The 10,727-nt window shown below is 54.4% G+C and overlaps 1 long non-coding RNA gene across 1 annotated transcript; it reads left to right on the top strand.

Moving 5' to 3' along the window:
- Positions 1-472: 472 nt before the first annotated feature.
- Positions 473-6,324, top strand: LOC128109386 (uncharacterized). The gene is made up of 3 exons (XR_008217808.1): positions 473-1,670; positions 3,154-4,722; positions 5,320-6,324. It is a non-coding gene; the product is annotated as an uncharacterized LOC128109386 (long non-coding RNA).
- Positions 6,325-10,727: the final 4,403 nt, after the last annotated feature.

Below are 10,727 nucleotides of genomic sequence, written 5' to 3'. Positions count from 1 at the left end.
GTACGGGAGGATAGCCCACAGTGATGAAAAAGGCCCCGGTGACATCCAGGGGTGTTCTCAACTTCACCCCATCCTAGCATTTGAATTCCAGATGACGCCTTTGGACCGAGTGCCACTTGGACAGATTGAAGCACACGTGGTTAGTTATTTTGAACTAGCCGGTTATACAAGTGTATCTTAAACACTAAAGGATGGGAAACCATGGAAAGCACACAGGAGAGGAGACGCCGACTCTAGAATTGCGTGTGTAAATGAATGAAAGAACAAAACACGACAACCCAGAGAGACTAATTAAGGGGTTGTGTTAGCCAGAAGCCCTTGGAGCAGCGAGTGAAACAAAATTTAAAAGAGTTTAAAACTTGTCATGACGTTTACTGTTTCCCCACAGGAATGAGAAAACAAGGTAACATTGAAGATACTTGGATTACTCAGTGATGTCACTAGAATCCAGGCATGTCCCATCCTCTGCTGAGCCACCCTCCACACACTGGCTGTTGATTCTGCTGATCGTTCCCTCTTGGTGGCAGGTGGATACCTCCACTCCAGACATAATAATCCTGTTCAAAGCAGAAAAACAAAAAACAAACAAACCAAAACTTATCCAGAAGTCCATCACGGCTAGCTCTTTTTACTCCACTGGTCAAAACTGGGTGGCATTTCCCCTCTAACTGCAAGCAAGGCTAGAAAATTGAACGTGCGTCATAGAGGAACAGGGACTAGGCACATGGCTGGCCTGAAATAAAATGAAGGTGTGGTAGGTTAAAAAGAGAAGTTCTGCTGGGCATGAAATACCAGTGGTCACAGAAGCGGGAGATGACGGCCCAGGGTACAAGAAATGGAGGTTATAGAGCTTGGTAACAGAACGTGGGGAATGAGGGACCAGAGAAGTCATGGGTTAGGGTACATTCACTAAGACAAAGGACATGGGAAAAGCCACAGGGATGGGGAAGATAGAGTCACTTTTAGAATTCAGGTGTCTGTATGGTGTCACTGTGGAGTCCAGATGTCTGCATGTATCCAAAGACTAACACCAAGAACAGAGGTGAGTGATGGCCTTGGAGTGCGGAATAAGAACTTGAGCATCGTGGGAGCCACAGGGTGTGTGAATTTGTTAAAGAAGGTGCTTGTGGCTGTACAGGGAGGTGTGCAACTCGGCTAAGGCTGGAGAGAGAAATCGCACACTCTTGGTCAAGCAGCAGGAGGCGTGGATACCTGAGATGTGAGAGCGTGCTGTGCTCGGCTGAGAAGGTGGCTCTCCCTCCGCCCCAGGTCCGTGCTTGTTTTTCTTCTGTAGATGAGACATACTTGGAAACATCATTTCCCTGTATCTTCATGACCATCCTTTGAAGCAGGTGTATTATTGCCTCTGTTAGAGATGAAAGAAACAGGGGCCTGAAAGTGATCCGTCCTCACTCCAGAGAGGAACGGCATTTGGGTAGGCTGTGTGCCAGGGCCAAGGATGCTCCGTCCCTCCTAGCTTTTGATCTGTGGCCACAGGCAGCAGGGAGAGCTCTTCAGATAGCTGTGAACTTCCTTCTTCCTGCTTTCTTGGGACCACTAAGACTGATAATTGTCTCTTCCTTGAAGCAGCTCCTTGACGGTCAGCAGGAACTATGTGTTGTTTCACTTCCTAGCAATTCTTTATCCGTGGATGGAGTTACCGCTCTGCGGTAAGTTGAGTTTTGAACGTGGGCATGGCTTAGAGAAAGGAAAAGGAAGGAAATAGCTTTCTTGGTGACACTATTGATGTCAGGGCTATTGCACACATAACTAAGCATTAATCAGACTGCTGAACCTTACGCGGATCTGGGGACCCTCTCACCTGGCAGCTGTGGGCTTACAGATGGCATTCGACACTGGGGCTCAGTGGAGATGTCCAGCAGAGGAGTGGCTGCTTAGTCAGCAGAACTAGAGAAGGTTCCCTTTAGGAAGGAGTAATGAAACCAGGAGGACACAGACAAGCATGTGGTGTGGCTAGAAGGGCAGGTGGCTAGCATCTGTTGACTCCGTTCCAGCCTAAGGCCTATCGTGGTCAGCTGTGTGGTCTCTTGGGGCCATCTCAGCCGGGGGTGAAGCAATTAGAACTATGGTGGTGGCTGACAGGCAGACAAGGTCAACAAGACATCTTTAGAGCAGCAGGAATGTGACATCTGGGCTCGGACAAACTGGCTGTTATGAGGGACACAAGGAATTTAGGAGCAGAATGGAGACATTCCAGCATGGCCTGCAAGGGCTCAGGACTCCATCTTGAAAGATTTTATCCATCAAGTTGCATATATCAAGTAATATATTTCTCTGCGGGGATGTCGTGCTGATAGGATTCTAGCCAAAGGCAAAACACACGACATTTTAATTTATCCTTTGCAATCTTCCCATGTGATAAGAATTTTATTAAGCTTTTGAAAATATTGAAAGCTGTCTCTCCGGCTTTCTTTGATTATTTGTGAGAACTCAGGAAGACTGAGGTCTGAAGGGGTTCTTCAGGACCGCTGGTCTCCATAATCACGGAGGCTCCTCTCTTCTCCTGTGCTGGAGTCCTGAACCCTTACTGGCCAAGTCAGGGTGTCTCCATCCTGTCCTAGCTGCCTTGTGGATGCCCAGACAGCACATTCCTGTCCTGCTTGGCTGACAACCAGCCCCTTCTCAAGGGCAGCCTTCCACTCCCACACACCTCTTTCTTCATCCTTAGCCTTCACCTCAGTTACCTGCTGTGTGGTCTTCTGACCCTCTGGCTGGAAAACCTGTCACTCAGCTTAAGGGACAGCTCAGGTCTTTTTCCTCAAGTATCTCTGCTTACGAATGAGGAGAGACTCTCAATTCAGTTGACCAAATGCTGTGGAGGCAATGGGTGATGATTTTTGGGCATGCCAAAGGTTGGGGGAGGCAGGAATGGAAGTATTGATAGAATTCTACCTGAAGGGCCAAGAGAGAAACCAGGACGCATTCTGAAAACAGTCTCCAGGAAAGTGGGCCTGGCATGGGGAGGGGTGGGGCTTGCATCCCCCAGGACAGCTAGCTCACTTGTGTAGCTCAACTTAATGTATCCTTTCTCCTGCCTTCCTTCCACACATATTGATTGAATGTCTTACCAGTATCAGGTAACCTAAGAGGGAGGTGGGAACAAATGTGAATCAGACATTCTCTGTCTTGAAGGAGCTCATAGGTTATGGAAGATGATTTCCGGGAGTCCTTGTCCGATGATAAAGGTCCTTCAAAGTTAAATACTCTGATCCCAGCCTTGCAACTGAGTGGCCCCCCACACCGCCATCCCGTGTGACATCAATCCTAAGAGCAACCTGAACAAGTCTCATCTAGGCCTCCTCAACCTGGCCTGTGTTCTATCCCGCGGCCTGAAGACAGTCAGAGTCTTCTCCATCTGCTCTGACAGCTGCGGGAATTTCCTGTGTAAGCCTGGAGACGACATCTGATGAGACACCTGATGACCTCGTCCACTCCATGTATCTGCAGGAGAATGAGGCTCTGAGGAAGTCCGTGCACTCCCCCTACCCCTTTCCTGGCAGCCTGAGGAAGGGTAGAGAGGAAAGTGAGCTCTGTCTGCTTCCCTGAACTTGCTCCTTCCAGGGCGGGAATGGGGTAGTCCTCCTGTGTGCTTCACTGCCCTGCAGGAAGCTAGGTCTGGACAGACTAGAGGGGATAACTCATGAACCCACAACAGCTTCATTTCCCACATGTATGAGCTTCCCAGACGGGGGTTCGTGGTCAGAGTTACAGTTCTAGGCTTGTGGTGAAGCAGGCCTTGAATCGGATCAGAAAGAAAACAGTCGTTACCCCCATACCATTCACGCCACCACTACTACCGTGGGCACACTGCCAAGCCAGTCATTACTGCGGCTTTCGGGGTTCACAACTGGGCAGCACGGATTTTTCCCCCCTCCCACTCCAGCAGTCCACGGAACACCTTCCATTGGTATGAAAAGTTAACCAGTGGAGAGGAAGCTTCGTGGTCGGTACCTAATTGATGTCTCCATGTCCTCTGTCAAGGTATGTGGAGTCGTCAGCAACAGCGTCTTTCTATCCCGTCCTGGTGGACAGCCAAGAGCAACGGCAGTGCCTATATTGTTTGGGGATTCTGTGGGACAGATGCCCTGACTAACAATTTGAAGGGAAGTATCCCACACCGGGCACCCGGCTGTTTGTCAGCCTATGGCTGTGGGAGGAACATTAGTCTCCGGGTAGAGTAATTCCAACTAAACTCTTCGGGGCCAGGCAGAAAGCAGTTAGATATTTGGGGGTGCTGCCCCCAGAAGAGATCAACATAGTATTCCTGGGACTCCAGTTAGTTCCTGAGAGAGTGAGTGATTGGGAAAAACAAGACTGCTCCTCTTTGCCATCTGACTTTTTGTCTATCACGTGCTCTCTCCATCTCACAGGTGCCCTCTATGATGTGACACAGACAGGGGACCCTCATTAGGGCTGACTTTCAGCCTCTGATACTGTAAGCTAAGCAATCCTCTTTACAAAGCACCCCAGCCTCAGGTATGTTGTTACAACAACAGAAAGCCAGTTAATACATTCTGTTGCTTCTGTATCCCTGCTCAGGCTTCTCTCTCTTCCAGGTCTAATTTACTGCACATCTCTCTTAGCATCCAGCAGAGTAGACTCTCACTGAACGTGTGATGAGTGACTGAACATGTAATAACACGGAATGAATGTTGGACTTAGAGTGTCGGAAGTGATCTGGAAAGATAAAGCACTATTTAAGTACGAAGGCTTGTTTTTCTCCTGTTTCTTCCAGTCCTGATCTCCTTTTGGCCTTCCCCAAGGCAGACCAGCAGGTTGGCTGGAAAGTTAATCAAGATTTATTTGGGGAATGAGGAATGAGGAAAAGAAGAATCTTCCAGAATTTGTTCCCCTTAGTCTGAACAGGTTGCTCCCGTGGGGGTTAATTTGTGAGCACTGGTGTGGGAGCTCCTATGAGCCGGCTTCCTCTGGACCTCGGCTTGCTCCGTTGTTTATAGAGCAGCTACTGGAGAAATCCAATTCTTCCAAGAAGCTCCCCCTGGGAAAACCCCTCCCAGCACACATGGCAGACAAGGAGGGCATTAACTTGAGAAAGTGGCTGCCGGCAGGCAGTGGACCAGTTCTGGAAGCTGGTACCAGAGGTGTGTTGTTGTGCCTGGCCAGAGAGCAACCCCACAGATCTGGCATTAACCATGTCCTTCTTCTCTGCCATAGCCTGGGGTTGTGTAGGGGTGGGGTGGCAGGCAGACAGACTGCAGAATCAAAGGCCTCTTACTTCCTGGGCTGCTGGGTTTGCAGTTTTGTTGGGCCTTTGCTAAGGGCCGGTCACCTCTACAGGTAGAGCCCAGTGAGTGCGTGGAAAGCAGGAGAAGAGAGGAGTACCTCCTGGGTATGTGGCCCCGTCCTTAAAAGATGGTAGAAGAGAGAACGTGTGGAAGCATCACATGGTATTAAGTCCAAACACCAAAGCCACTAGCCATGGCCATGAGGAAATCATTTGCAAGATAGGTAAGAGTCGGGGGTGATCAAGGCAGAGTGCATCTCCACAGCCTGTATGGAAGGGGCTGTGCTGCCCTCGCGCCACAGGAAAGGTTGGGGGTGTTCATCCAGGGGGAACCAGGGGTGGTGAGTGCACTCAACATGGGGGACGGTGCAGTGCCCGGTCCTTCTCTGATCAAGGTCAGGGAATGCAACGGTGCAGTTTGGAAAGAGAGAAGATCAGGAAGTGAAGAAGCCCCGTGAGCAGCGAGCTGGGACGGGGCTCGTGCCCTGGCCTCGTCGCTGGCTAACCCACTAAGTGGCGTTCAGCCAGTCTCTGCGGTCCGGTATCTCACACTCACAGGAAAGGCAGCCTTTGACCTGGGAGAAGCTGCGGAGGCCTCCCATGCTGAATTACCCACCAGCAAGGAAGGGGGTGTCTGCTGGTTCTCAGCTCCATTTCATCCTTAGCCTGCCCCCTCTCACCTCTCCAGACGGGGCCATTCATCAGATGATGGGGCCGGGGGTTGGTAAAAGTACCATCCACGGCCCTTTCTGTGGTCACAAAATTGAGCTCAGCATGCATCACACGGCCTCTCTCTCCCTCATCAAAACAGAAAGGAGGCTGACAGGCTGGCGCCACAGGCTGCATCTCACTAAATGAGACTGACCAGAGATCGCGGTGGAGGCCTTGACTAGGGTTTAAAATGCAGCCTGCACGGCTCGGAGCGATGGAGGAGGGGCTCAGAGCGGCCTGCGCAGACGAGCTGTGGGGCTTTCAGAGGCCAGGGTGACTCAGTCAGGACAAAATGGATGGGTACCCTTCCGCTGAGCAGATATCAGTTTTCACAGTGTGCTTAGCCCCCATCCTTAAAGCAACCCATGGTTAGATACCACCCTATATTGCCATTTTGCAGAAGGGGAAACTGAGGTACTGTGTGACCTGCCCCAAGACCTCATCATGACTAGGAAGTCGTGGAGCCAGGATTAAGCTGAGGCAGACCCTGAGCACTCAGGAGCGAGGCACGGGGCTGGGAACGGATGAGAAGGGGCAGCGTCCTCTGAGCCCTGAGCCCCGTGGGCACGCTGTCCTCTGAGCCCTGAGCCCCGTGGGCACGCCGTCCTCTGAGCCCTGAGCCCCGTGGGCACGCTGTCCTCTGAGCTAAGAGCACCACTGCAAGGCTTTAAAAGACAAAGGAACACACTCAGAAGCCTTCAGGGGTGGGGAAGAACGGATGGGCCCCTCCCCCTCCTTCTCCATCACCATCTCCTCAGATGCCACCGCCCACAGCAAGGGACCCATCCAACACGCACCCCAGATCCATTCCCATACCCAAATATCACCAAATCTCACACCCCCTAAAGCCCAGAGTGCTCTCCAGGACAGGACACTCTAGGCTCACCCTCCACAGCCTCACCCCTCCACAGGTCCACCCCTCCACAGCCTCACCCCTCCACAGCCTCACCCCTCCACAGCCTCACCCACCACAGCCTCACCCACCACAGCCTCACCCCTCGACAGCCTCACCCCTCGACAGCCTCACCCCTCCACAGCCTCACCCCTCCACAGGCTCACCCTCCACAGGTTCACCCTCCACAGGTTCACCCCTCCACAGCCTCACCCCTCCACAGGTTCACCCCTCCACAGCCTCACCCACCACAGCCTCACTCCTCCACAGCCTCACCCTCCACAGGTTCACCCCTCCACAGCCTCACCCCTATACGGGCTCACCCCTCCACAGCCTCACCCCTCTACAGCCTCACCCCTCCACAGGCTCACCCCTTCACAAGCTCACCCCCTCCACAGCCTCACCCCTCCACAGCCTCACCCACCACAGCCTCACCCCTCCACAGGTCCACCCCTCCACAGCCTCACCCCTCCACAGCCTCACCCCTCCACAGCCTCACCCCTCCACAGGCTCACCCCTCCACAGCCTCACCCCTCCACAGGTTCACCCCTCCACAGCCTCACCCCTCCACAGCCTCACCCCTCCACAGCCTCACCCCTCCACAGGCTCACCCCTCCACAGCCTCACCCCTCCACAGGTCCACCCCTCCACAGCCTCACCCCTCCACAGCCTCACCCCTCCACAGCCTCACCCCTCCACAGGCTCACCCCTCCACAGCCTCACCCCTCCACAGGTTCACCCCTCCACAGCCTCACCCCTCCACAGGCTCACCCCTCCACAGCCTCACCCCTCCACAGCCTCACCCACCACAGCCTCACCCACCACAGCCTCACCCCTCGACAGCCTCACCCCTCGACAGCCTCACCCCTCCACAGCCTCACCCCTCCACAGGCTCACCCTCCACAGGTTCACCCTCCACAGGTTCACCCCTCCACAGCCTCACCCCTCCACAGGTTCACCCCTCCACAGCCTCACCCACCACAGCCTCACTCCTCCACAGCCTCACCCTCCACAGGTTCACCCCTCCACAGCCTCACCCCTATACGGGCTCACCCCTCCACAGCCTCACCCCTCTACAGCCTCACCCCTCCACAGGCTCACCCCTTCACAAGCTCACCCCCTCCACAGCCTCACCCCTCCACAGCCTCACCCACCACAGCCTCACCCCTCCACAGGTCCACCCCTCCACAGCCTCACCCCTCCACAGCCTCACCCCTCCACAGCCTCACCCCTCCACAGGCTCACCCCTCCACAGCCTCACCCCTCCACAGGTTCACCCCTCCACAGCCTCACCCCTCCACAGGCTCACCCCTCCACAGCCTCACCCCTCCACAGGCTCACCCCTCCACAGCCTCACCCCTCCACAGGTTCACCCACCACAGCCTCACCCCTCCACAGCCTCACCCCTCCACAGGCTCACCCCAGCACAGCCTCACCCCTCCACAGCCTCACCCCTCCACAGCCTCACCCCTCCACAGCCTCACCCCAGCACAGGCTCACCCCTCCACAGCCTCACCCCTCCACAGGCTCACCCCTCCACAGCCTCAGCCCTCCACAGCCTCACCCCTCCACAGGCTCACCCCCTCCACAGGCTCACCCCAGCACAGGCTCACCCCTCCACAGGCTCACCCCAGCACAGGCTCACCCCTCCACAGGCTCACCCCCTCCACAGGCTCACCCCTTCCACAGGCTCACCCCTCCACAGGCTCACCCCTTCCACAGGCTCACCCCTTCCACAGGCTCACCCCCTCCACAGGCTCACCCCTCCACAGGCTCACCCCTCCACAGGCTCACCCCTCCACAGGTTCACCCCTCCACAGGCTCGCCCCTCCACAGGCTCACCCCAGCACAGCCTCACCCCTCCACAGGCTCACCCTGTCCCCCTATTCTTACTCCACAGCTGCCTCTCCACCCCAGCATACTGACAACTGTCCTCTTCAGCTGCCTGCCCACGCCAAGCTACTCTTCATCCAGCAGCCGGTGGACTTCTAAACCCAGTAGGGTCCTGCGGCTTCATTACCCTAATCCCCTTGATTCTTCCGCTCTGCTTGAACTATGACCCCAAAGCTCCAATCTGGTCCAAAATTGCAAATTTGGGTCCACATAAGAAGATCCTGTCACAAAACCAAAACCAAAACAGAACAAAAACACCTCTCCAAGCATGTATCTGTCTAAGCATTTACTATAAATCCCATGAGTGTAGGGACCAGTTGGCTTTGTTCACACAGCAAACCCCAGGCCAAACACAGAGGCGTGTGGAATGTTTCTCATAAATGTTTGCTGAGCAAATGAAGAGCTTGGAAAAGCAGCAGTTTGAAGAGCAGCAGTTGGGTGCATACTGAGAGAGGAGCTGTCTGTCAGCTGTGTTGTCCTGTACTCGAGCCCTGGGAGCAACTGATTAAGCAAACACTGACCTGCTCTGAACACTGGCTACATATTAATCAGGTGACCACCACCGTGGCCCTCTGGGGCAGGCACTGTGATGGCATCTCCTCTGTTTATAGTGAGGACGCTGGGTTCCCAGACAGCCCGAGGCGCTTGCTCAAGGCCCCACAGTTGGTAAGGTGTGGAGCAGGCTGCGTCCAGCCAGAGTCCATGTTCTGAAGGGCACATGTGGCTAGTATATGGAGGCTTATGTAAGTCCTCTCTGGACCAGTGGAGGGATAGTCAGAGGCAAAAGGCAGACTCCAGAGGCCTTGTTAGGCAGCAAGCAGGAAGGGATTCAGGCATGGATGGACACAGCTGCTGTTGAAGCCCTTGAACATGCTTCCAGAACATATCTCCTGCTGTCTCCCAGGCTAGCCAGGGCTAGAATAGCAATGAGGTCCCTGGTTAGTCAGAAAGTGGTGGGCACAGCCGTAGGTGGTCCACGCTAGGTCGGGGTGCTTTCCTCTCGCCTGTCCTCCATTACCGACTCTCCAGTCCCCCCCCCCCATTCACGCCTTCCCACCCCCAGGAAGCAGAGGGGGGGAGGAAAAGCTTGAGAGGGAAGGCTGCCAACCAGCAGGAGAAAGGGCGCACCACTAAAAACAACGAAATCCCTTTCTGATTTATGAGATCCACTCCAAGCCAGGAGTTTGGGGATTAGAAGGAAATCTTTGGGCCTTTCTTGTGGGAGCTCTGGGCACCAGGTTTGTTTGCCAGGCAGGCTGCCTCCGCCTGCCCTGGAATTTTTCAAGTCCAAGCCAGCCCAGCTCTGGGATGGGGGTGGTGGTGGGTATTGGGCAAGCAAGAGCTGGAAGTACCCATCCCTCCCACAGAGTTGGGGGACGCCCAAGGGTCTTCCGGGCACTTGTTAGAGGGGCTAGGAAGGAAACCTCAACCCCTCCTCCATGGCCTTGTTCTGGGAGCAGCTGGGTCTGACAGCCAGAGGGAGGCAGCTGCTGTCTCTCCCCAGCTGTTTGATTTCTAACTGCCTCGACTGCTGTAGGAGCTGCGGCTGGGGGCAGAGGTCAGCTCCCATCAGGGTAGGCATCCAGCAGGTCTGAGATGCCCGGTGGGGTGTCTGTTTGTGAGGGACATCAGGCCACTATGCAGCCACACATGAAGGGCAGGAGACAGAGGTGGTTACTGCCATAGGGCTGCTGTGGGATGTTCTGTATGGCAAATGTGTTGCTGATTGGTCAATAAATAAAACACTGATTGGCCATTGGCTAGGCAGGAAGTATAGGCGGGACAAGGAGGAGAATAAAGCTGGGAAGTGGAAGGCTGAGTCAGAGAGACACTGCCAGCCGCCATGATGACAAACAGCATGTGAAGATGCCGGTAAGCCACGAGCCATGTGGCAAGGTATAGATTTATAGAAATGGATTAATTTAAGCTGTAAGAACAGTTAGCAAGAAGCCTGCCACGGCCATA

This window comes from Peromyscus californicus, unplaced genomic scaffold (genome assembly GCF_007827085.1).
Source record: "Peromyscus californicus insignis strain IS unplaced genomic scaffold, ASM782708v3 Scaffold_14__1_contigs__length_90479793_seg_2, whole genome shotgun sequence".
Classification (NCBI taxonomy): domain Eukaryota; kingdom Metazoa; phylum Chordata; class Mammalia; order Rodentia; family Cricetidae; genus Peromyscus; species Peromyscus californicus.
Note: the sequence above shows the minus strand (reverse complement) of the source record. Positions and strands in the feature narration are given on the sequence as shown.